Raw genomic sequence first — 8,869 nt, forward strand, 5'->3', positions numbered from 1 at the left:
TAGCTACTCACTTCCTAGCCAGAAACGTTATACAGACCTTGTGATTCAATCTGCAATCATGAATTTTCGATTCTTTAAAGACAAAAGTAAAAAAGAATACAGCGAATTTCTATCTATCATCTCTAACTTTCTCAATGAAAGCAAAACATTGGCCACAAGGCGGCAGATTTAAGCTTCTTTCAAACCTACTTTCAATCTTTCAATAATATCATTAGACTCTAAAAATTATGCTCATTTAAATCAGAGGATCAAGGCTCTCTGTTCGTTTTCCTCTTTCCCTCTCGGAGTTTGAAGTTCTACCCCCACTTGATATCTAAACGTTTTACTTGAATTTCTTGGACTACATCTGGGTCACTATGTGCAGGTTTGAAAGTCCCATATTACAAGGGATGATCACATTCTAGAGAGAATACTGAGGGTAGAAAAGATATTTGTCAAAACCAAAATTTTAGAGAAAAGGTTGAAAGGACTAAGTGGCTTATTGAAGATTGAGGGAGAGTGTGATCATTATCAGCTTTATTGACTTGAAAAATTGTCCTGTAAGAAAGGAAAGAAGCATGTCATCTGTGTAGTTCTGAAGAACTGAAATTCCTAACTTGCTCTGGATTTCTTTTCTCTATTTACATCATAGGAAGAAGTTTACATGAGGACAAAACAATGAAAGAAAGCCAAAAATTAATGGAAAAATACCTGTACCATCATCCTGTGTTTTGCTTGTGGAAGGACTTTGTTTATAAAAGACTGTACACACACATGTAAATATATAATATATAAACAAATTTTACATATATACATACACATATACTTACACAATATATACTATTTCTATGTGTATATGGAGAAAGGAAGGAATCAAGGAAACATTCATAGTTTCATATACAATCTTTTTCTATTTTTCTTTGCATATAGAAAGGCTCATATTTGTCAAGTTAATGATTTTTTTAAAAGAAAATGATAAAAACATCATGCCAAATGTAATGCAGTCAATGCCTCTTTTGTTAAATTTTATTTTGCAATCGGGAAAAAAATGCTTTTGCAATAATGACCCTTCTTTCGTTGATTGCAAAAATGAATAAACAAATCTTCAAACTGGGCCTTCTTTCCTCTCTGCCACTTTTAATATGCATTGATCAGAGTCCAAAACTTGAAAGGCATTAATTTTTCATTGGAGAGGAAAATTTTAAACACTTAACTTCTCACTTTATGGTCCTCAGTCTAAAATGAAAGGTTTATACTATAAAATCTCCAAGGTCTCTTCCAAGTCTAAGTCTATGGTCTGGTATGACTTTGCAGAGGGGACAGCATCTGAACAAGGCTTTGTCACATGAACAGCATTTTGAGAAATGGATGTTGCTGGAGTATGTATGTGTAAATGAAAAAGGCAATTATTCTTATTTTAAGTCTTCTCTTGGCAGACCTCCCCCAGTTCCTTTAAATGATTCCTTCTGTGATATGGGGCAGCTAGGTGGTGAAGTGGATGAGAGTACTGGGCCTAGAGTCAGAAATACCAGAGTTCCAATTTGACCTCAGACACTTACTAGCTGTGTGACCCTGGACAAGTCACTTAACCTTTGCCTGCATATAAATGGAGAAGGAAATGACAAAGCACTCCAGTATCTTTAACAAACAAAAATCCCATGAATAGTTGGGTCATGAATAGTCAAACATGACTGAACAACAACATAGTACACTTTCAAAATTCACTGTCCTGTTCACCCTCTTCTGGATTTTCCTCAAATATTAATATCTCTTTTCAAGTGCTTCGCTCAGGAGGAGATATATTCTCTAGACCAGAATGGAGTCTATGGATAGATTCCAAGACATCTGTGAACTTGAGTGTGGGGGAAAAAAATCTTTTTCTACTTTTACTAACCTTTAACTGAAATTAAGCAATTCCTTCAATTATTTAAAAACATTATTCTGAGAAGAGGTCTGTCCATAGGCTTCATTGCATGGCCAAAGGGATCCATGATATAAAAAAGGTTAAGAATTCCTGCTTCGGGCCAAGGCAAAGATTATCACCTCCATCACCCAGAGTACTATACTTCTTTTAAAAACCCAAGACAGCATTCTTTTTTAGCAGTGACCCACTGGACTCAAGTCAAGTCTTTGTGAATTTGCTGTCTAGTTACATCTCTCCCTTCTTTTGCTTATGTAGTTAGTTTTTATTTTAATCCAAATGTAGGACTTTCTTTTGGTCCCTATTTAGTATATTTCATATTAATTTTAGTCCTGTTCTAAACTATGGAAAGTTTTTGAATCCTGATTTTATTCTTTAAGGCATTAAATATCTTTACTAACTTTATTGCATCTGTAAACCTTAAAAATGCCCACTCTGTTCTTCATCCAAGTAAATGATTAAAATGTATATGTTTGTCTATATGTATTGAACCTGGAACCAACAATTGCCACTCTGGCAATCTTTGTCCAGCTTGATATCAACCTATTAGCTAAGATTCTTTCAACAACAAATTCAGTTCAACCTTGATTAAATGGTTTCCACATACATACTACCTATCCAAGAGACTAGGACAGCTGCCAGTTTTACATAGGAAATTGTTCCTGCACTCAGAGTTCACATTCTAGTAAGGGAGTATGACGAACTCAGATGAGCAGAAGACAGTCCATTGGAGAAGTGTAGTGAACAAAGTGCACTCTCAGTGAGGGGGGGCTGGTGTCACGCGAGGTTAGTAAAAGGAGCTGGGGATGGTTAGCTTAGAATAGAGGAGGCTCAGGAGGGACATGCTATAGCTGCCTTCCAGGATTTAAAATGTCATTTAGAAGACAGAAAAGACTCGTTTTCCTTGATCCTAAGGGGCAGAATTTAAGAGCAATAAGTGGAATAATAATTGTATGTATGTGAGTTCAGTGACCCCTTCCCAGCACATCAATACTGTCCATGGGGTTTTCTTGGCAAAGATACTGGAGTGCTGTGCCATTTCCTTCTCTGATAGAGTAAGGAAAACAGAGGTTAAGTGACTTGCCCAGGGTCACACAGCTAGTGAGTGTCTTAGGCTAAATTTGAACTCAGGTCTTCCTGAGTCCAGGCTCAGTGCTCTGTCCACTGAGTCATCTAACTGCACCTTAACAAACATCATTTTGTTTTATTCTCACAACCACCCTGATAGGTGGGTGCCATTATTATTAGCCATTTTGTAGATGAGGAAACTGAGGCAGATAAAGGTTAAGTAACCTGTCAAGAGTCAAATAAGGAGATGAGCCTTTCTGACTCCAGGCTTGGCATAAGGGTTGGGGTGAGGGAAGGAGAATTTTGTTTCAGAAAGTTATGCAAGAAAGTGATTGCAGCCCTGGGAGAGTAGGATTGTTGCACCCTTTCCTAGAGCACTGTCAGGATTGATTTGATTATGGTCCCAGAACAGAAAAGCTGGAATGGTGGTAGATAGAAGGAAGAGTCATCTGAGCTAAGATGCAATGGTAAGAATGAGAAAGTTGCCCAGTAATTCCTGTGTTCTCTCTCCTGTCCTACCAGTGGCATGGGAATCTGTGGCGACGTGCCACTGTATTATTGGGGGGTAGGGAAGGGGAAAGAGGGAAGGGGAATTCTCTTTGCTATTTACCTTGCTATACTGTTAAAATTAATTTAGAGACAGGTAGGTGGCTCATTGGATAGAGTGACAGTCCTGGAGTCAGGAAGACCTGAGTTCAAATTTGACTTTAGACACTTGATAGCTGTGGGACCCTGGGCAAATCAGTTAACCCTGTTAGTGTCACTTTCCTCATATGTAAAATGAGCTGGAGAAGGAACTGCCAAAACACTCCAGTATCTTTGCCAAGAAAATCCCTAAAAAGGAGTTAGGGAGAGCTGGACTGGATTGAACAATACAATTAATTAAATACATTTGTTTTGAATTAATGCAACCTCTAGTTAATCAGAATATAAGGGAAACATCAGAGGCTTGTGAACGATATGCTTTTATAAAGACAGCTTCAAGGAAGATCCAGGCTACACACAGTTGAAGGTATACAAAGTAGGTTTTCTCTACCAGATTTTTAAAAAGTCTTCTACTTACAGGAATTAATGCAAAGTGAAGTTAGCAGAACTAGGATAACATTGTACACAGTAGCCGCAATATTGTAATGATGATCAATTGTGAAAGATGTAGCTATTCTAATCAAGACAAATAATCCAAGACAATTCCAAGGGACTCACAGTGAAAAATGCTATCTATATCCAGAGAGTAATTTTTTCACTTATCTTGCTTTTTTTTTTCAACAAGGCTAATATGAAAATGTTTTTCATGAGTTCACATGTATAACTGATATTATATTACTTGCCTTCTCAATGGATGAGGAAGGAACTGGAGAAGAGGAATTTGGAACTCATTTTTTTTATGAATTAAAAAATAAAGTACATGTATACATGTACACACACATCTAAATACACACACATATACATACACACATCTAAACACACATACATAGACATCTAAACACACACATACATACATGCACACATCTAAAAATGCACATATGGACACATATATACAAACATATACACACTCATGTGTACACACACATCTACACACATATATACAAATGAGAATTTTTTTAGGTCTTCTGTCTCATCTTCCTGAAGTGTGGCTCTGACCATGTCACACATACATATTCAGTAAACTCCAGTGGCTCCCTAACACCTCCAGAAACACTTATAAAATCCTCTATTTAGCTTCAAAGCCCTAAAAGACAAAGTCCCCTCCCTACTTTCTAGTCTTCTTACACCTTACCTTGGTGTATTCTGAAGTCCAGTGACATTGACTTCCTGGCTGTTCCTCACATAAGACATTCCTTCTCACTCCATTATCATCATTTCACAGATAAAGAAACTGAGGCTCAGTTCATGCTTTCCTTACTTATCTCCATCTCTTGATTTCTTTGTCTTCCTTCCTTCAAATCTCAACTGAACCCCCATCTTCTACAAGATGTTGCAAATTTCCGCTAAATGGTCATACCTACTCTCTCCTTGTTTGTCCCTAATTTATCTTGTATATATCTTATTTGCATGTTGTCTCCCCCATTGGATCTAGAGATGCTTGACAGCAGGGACTGTCTCTTACCTTTCTTTGTATGTCCCTGAGAACTATACCAGGCACGCAGTAGGCATTTGTTGTTGATTGAATGAAAAGTCAAATTATGAAACTCCCAAATTAGAGGAGAAACATCTGCAGATTGCTGCAAATTCATTTGTAAATGTGACAGGAGTCAATGTACTCAGTGTGAAAAAGAATAATAAAATCATGGATGAACTTCACAGCAAGAGTAAAATTATAAAATATCAAACTCATCCTTGGATGATAGAAACAAATACAGAAAGAAAACCCTCAAACCAACATTTCTTAAAAGTAACTTTATTCGAGTCAAGTGAACTTTCTTCACACAAAGTTAAGGAGTGTTTTTAAATGGCCATACAACACATTATTCAAAGGGAGGTATTGGATTCTGTGGCCTTTCCCTGAAAATGACGTTTCCCCCTTCCTCTATTCCTTTATTTGCATTAAAAATATAATCTCACTCAATTTTTTTTTAAATCAGCAGGTAATCAAATGGTCTTACTGATTGGGTAACGAAGGTGAGGCTTGGACTCACACCATCATATCAGCTTTTTAGCTTAAAACGATTAACCCAGGGCACACAGGGAAAAACTGGATTAATGTGTTGCTCACCCTTGACTCAGCTTCCATAACCCATCTACAATAAGGTCTTCACATAAACCGATACAAAAGTACAGTACGTTGAGTTGAAAATTTTAAAATCATTCTTAAAAACTCAAGAACATCTATTGGGCATCCAAGTGGCTATAGTTTGCATCAAAGTAGATAAAAGTTTTGCATGGTAAAATGTTTCCTCATGAATATATTGCTTTTGGTCACATGGTGAGCAGCTGCCAACAGTCTGCATTCTTTCTTAGAAAAGGCATGAAGCAAGGACTGACTGGTATAATTCCTATGAGGGAAACAGTTTGTATAGAAAGGATGCACAGAGCACATGCCCTCCCGATATGACCTATGTTTGAGCTTTCAGACAAGTGAGAATGATAAATCACACAAAGCAAGAATTGCATGGAAATATTTATCATGCCCCTTGAGAGTAAGGATTGTCTTTTGCTTTTCTTAGAACAAAGGAAAGATGGACTGACCGAGGATTATGTGACTTGCCCGGGGACACAGAGCTAGGGAGCATCAGGGGCTGGATTCACACTTAGATCCCTCCCACATCCATGACTGGTCAGTGCAGCCACTGCACCCCACTTGCTGTTTGAAGAAACACCAGAGCTGCATTCACATACTTTTAGGGCATCCTACCCCACCAGTAGGATTATACGTATACAAATACAGCGGTCAAACAGAGTGGACACTACCCAAGTGGAAGAGCCTTAAAGGATTCACAAGAACATGATTTATAGTTACAGAAACACCTTATAACTAACTATGTACCACTTGAAAGCATTTGGGGACAATCTGCTTAAACAGCACAGGTGGCTGTCTTTCAACATGCTTTCCTTTCCTAAGCCTGAATTTGCCAAGTAAATATTTTTTCCTCCTCACATTATAATATTTAATAATAATAGCTGATATTTATATAGTGCCTACTATGTGCCAAGCAATTTACCAATATCGTATCATTTGGCCCTCACAACAACCCTGGGAGGTAGGAGCTATCATTATTCCCATTTTGCAGATGAGGAACTGTGGCAAACGACTTAATTGACTTGCCCAGAGTCACACAGCTGGTAAATGTCTAAGGCTGGATCTGAACCCAGATTTTTCTAACTCCAGGCCTGGCATTTTATCCACTGTACCACTTAGCTGCCCCACACATATGGTTAAAAGGCAAGTTCCAGAGTTAAAATAGGAAAATTTGGCATTAACAGAATCAAAATTAATAAGGTTTTACTCTACCTCCTGGATTTGTGTGTATTTATGTATACACACAAATATATGTTACATATATTTATAATATAATGGGTCTCTGTGTACATGTATCTACATAAGCACATATATTTAAGACATATGAAAAGGAACAGCTTGTCACAGTGGATAATAGGCCTCCCCATGGAGACAAGAAGATCCAAGGGTGAGTTCTGCATTTTTGGCATTCAGCAACTGACACATGTTACAAAACAGTACTGTCAGGTCCTGGGGCAGCAAATCAGCAAGAAAATTAAAAGGAAATATGGAAATGAAGGAAGGATGGAAGACCTTGTGCATGGAACCAAGAAGCAAAAGGAGTGTTGGTCTCACACTACAGACCTTTCCATTCTTAAAGAAAGGAACAGAGACACACTTTTATTTATAGCATTGATGTGAAGATGGGGAACTTAACAGAAATTGCTAGGTAGCACAGTGGATACAGCCTTGAACCTGGATTGAAGAAGACCTGAGTTCTAATGTAGCCTCAGACATTTACTAGCCATGTGAGTTGGGCAAATCAGTCACATTTCTATAGGCCTTAATTTCTCCATCTGTAAATGGGGGATGATAATAGCACCAACATCACAGGACTGTTGTGAAGGAAGAATGAGATATTTGTAAAACACTTTGCGAACCTTAAAGTGCTATATAAATGCTAGTTATTAATGTTGATATTATTAACTGGCTAGAATACTGGGTTAATGAAGCTAAAGCCACTGATTAATTTGACCCTTGGCTAATGTCCAGAGCCTGCCAACCACTGTGCTTCACTAAAATCCCACCTTCTACAGGAAGCCTTCCCTGATTCCCGTTCAGTCTAGTGCCTGTTCTCTGCTGATCATCTCCAATTTGCCCTGTATATATCTTGTATGTATGTTGTTTGCATATATTTGCTTCCATTATAATGGGAGCTCCTTGGGAGCAGAGACTGCCTCTTGCCTTCCTTTGCATCCTCAGAACTTAGCACTGTGTCTGGCACATATAGTAGTAGGTGTTTAATAAATGTTAATTGGCTGACTCCTTCCTGGTCACAGATCACCACTCTTACTCTAGGCTGGCCATCTTGCTAAAGGGGAACCAAATGTGGGTAGATAAATACAAATCCATCACCCCAACTAGGTAAACTGTGAAGCAACCAAGTATATACAAGCACCTTACAATAAGAGATCAAAGAATTTACAAAGGACACATGAAGTATCATAGAATATTAGACCTGGAAGGGATCCTCAGAGATTACTTTGTCCAGTATTTCTTTTCACAGAGCTGGACACTGAGCCCTGGAGCAGTGAAGTAACATGTCAATGTTCCACAAAGTGATTTAGTGGCAGAGTGAAGACCAGAATTCAGGTCTCCCACCTCTCAGAGGAATGCCCATTTCCTCACAGGCTACCATGTCTCATGCAGCACAGTATAATAGAACCTGCAGCTTTTAGGGGAATTGGAATTAGGAATAGAGGAAGCCTTGGCTCCTAGCAAAGAAGGAGTAAAGAGGACTTCTGGTGTCTGTGAAATTCTTCAGAAATATGCCCTAACAACAAAACAAGTTTCCTGGTGATGAGTGCTCCCTCTCTCCTAAAATTATATTGTAGATATCTCTTTGGATGCTGTAACTCTTAGTGATACATAAGCTCCTTAAGGGTGAGAACTGAATTTTTATTTTGGACATGGTGTCTGCAGCACCTAGCATTAGTACCCAGCATATACCGTGTTTCCCTGATAATAAAACACTGTCATTATTTTTTTTTGGACAGAAAACACCAGAGGGCTTATTTTCAGGGGAGGGCTTATTTTAATGAACATTGACAGCAATTTTAATAAACAGGTAAATGTGAACAAAAAAATGTACCTTTATTCAATAATGAACAGGATGATGCGCTCACTGCTGCAGCTCTGATTGGATGCAGCTCGGAGTGCAGCGTGCATTTCACGGGGGGGGGGGG

General features: G+C 38.3%; 1 pseudogene; it reads right to left on the bottom strand.

Moving 5' to 3' along the window:
• LOC138148059 (serine/threonine-protein kinase ICK-like) overlaps positions 1–8,869 on the bottom strand; it is a 134,227-nt pseudogene that overhangs the window by 96,700 nt on the left and 28,658 nt on the right.

Source organism: Petaurus breviceps, unplaced genomic scaffold, assembly GCF_028583685.1.
Source record: "Petaurus breviceps papuanus isolate PSGF00001 unplaced genomic scaffold, PetGlider_PUasm1.0 90822, whole genome shotgun sequence".
In the NCBI taxonomy this organism is placed as follows: Eukaryota; Metazoa; Chordata; class Mammalia; order Diprotodontia; family Petauridae; genus Petaurus; species Petaurus breviceps.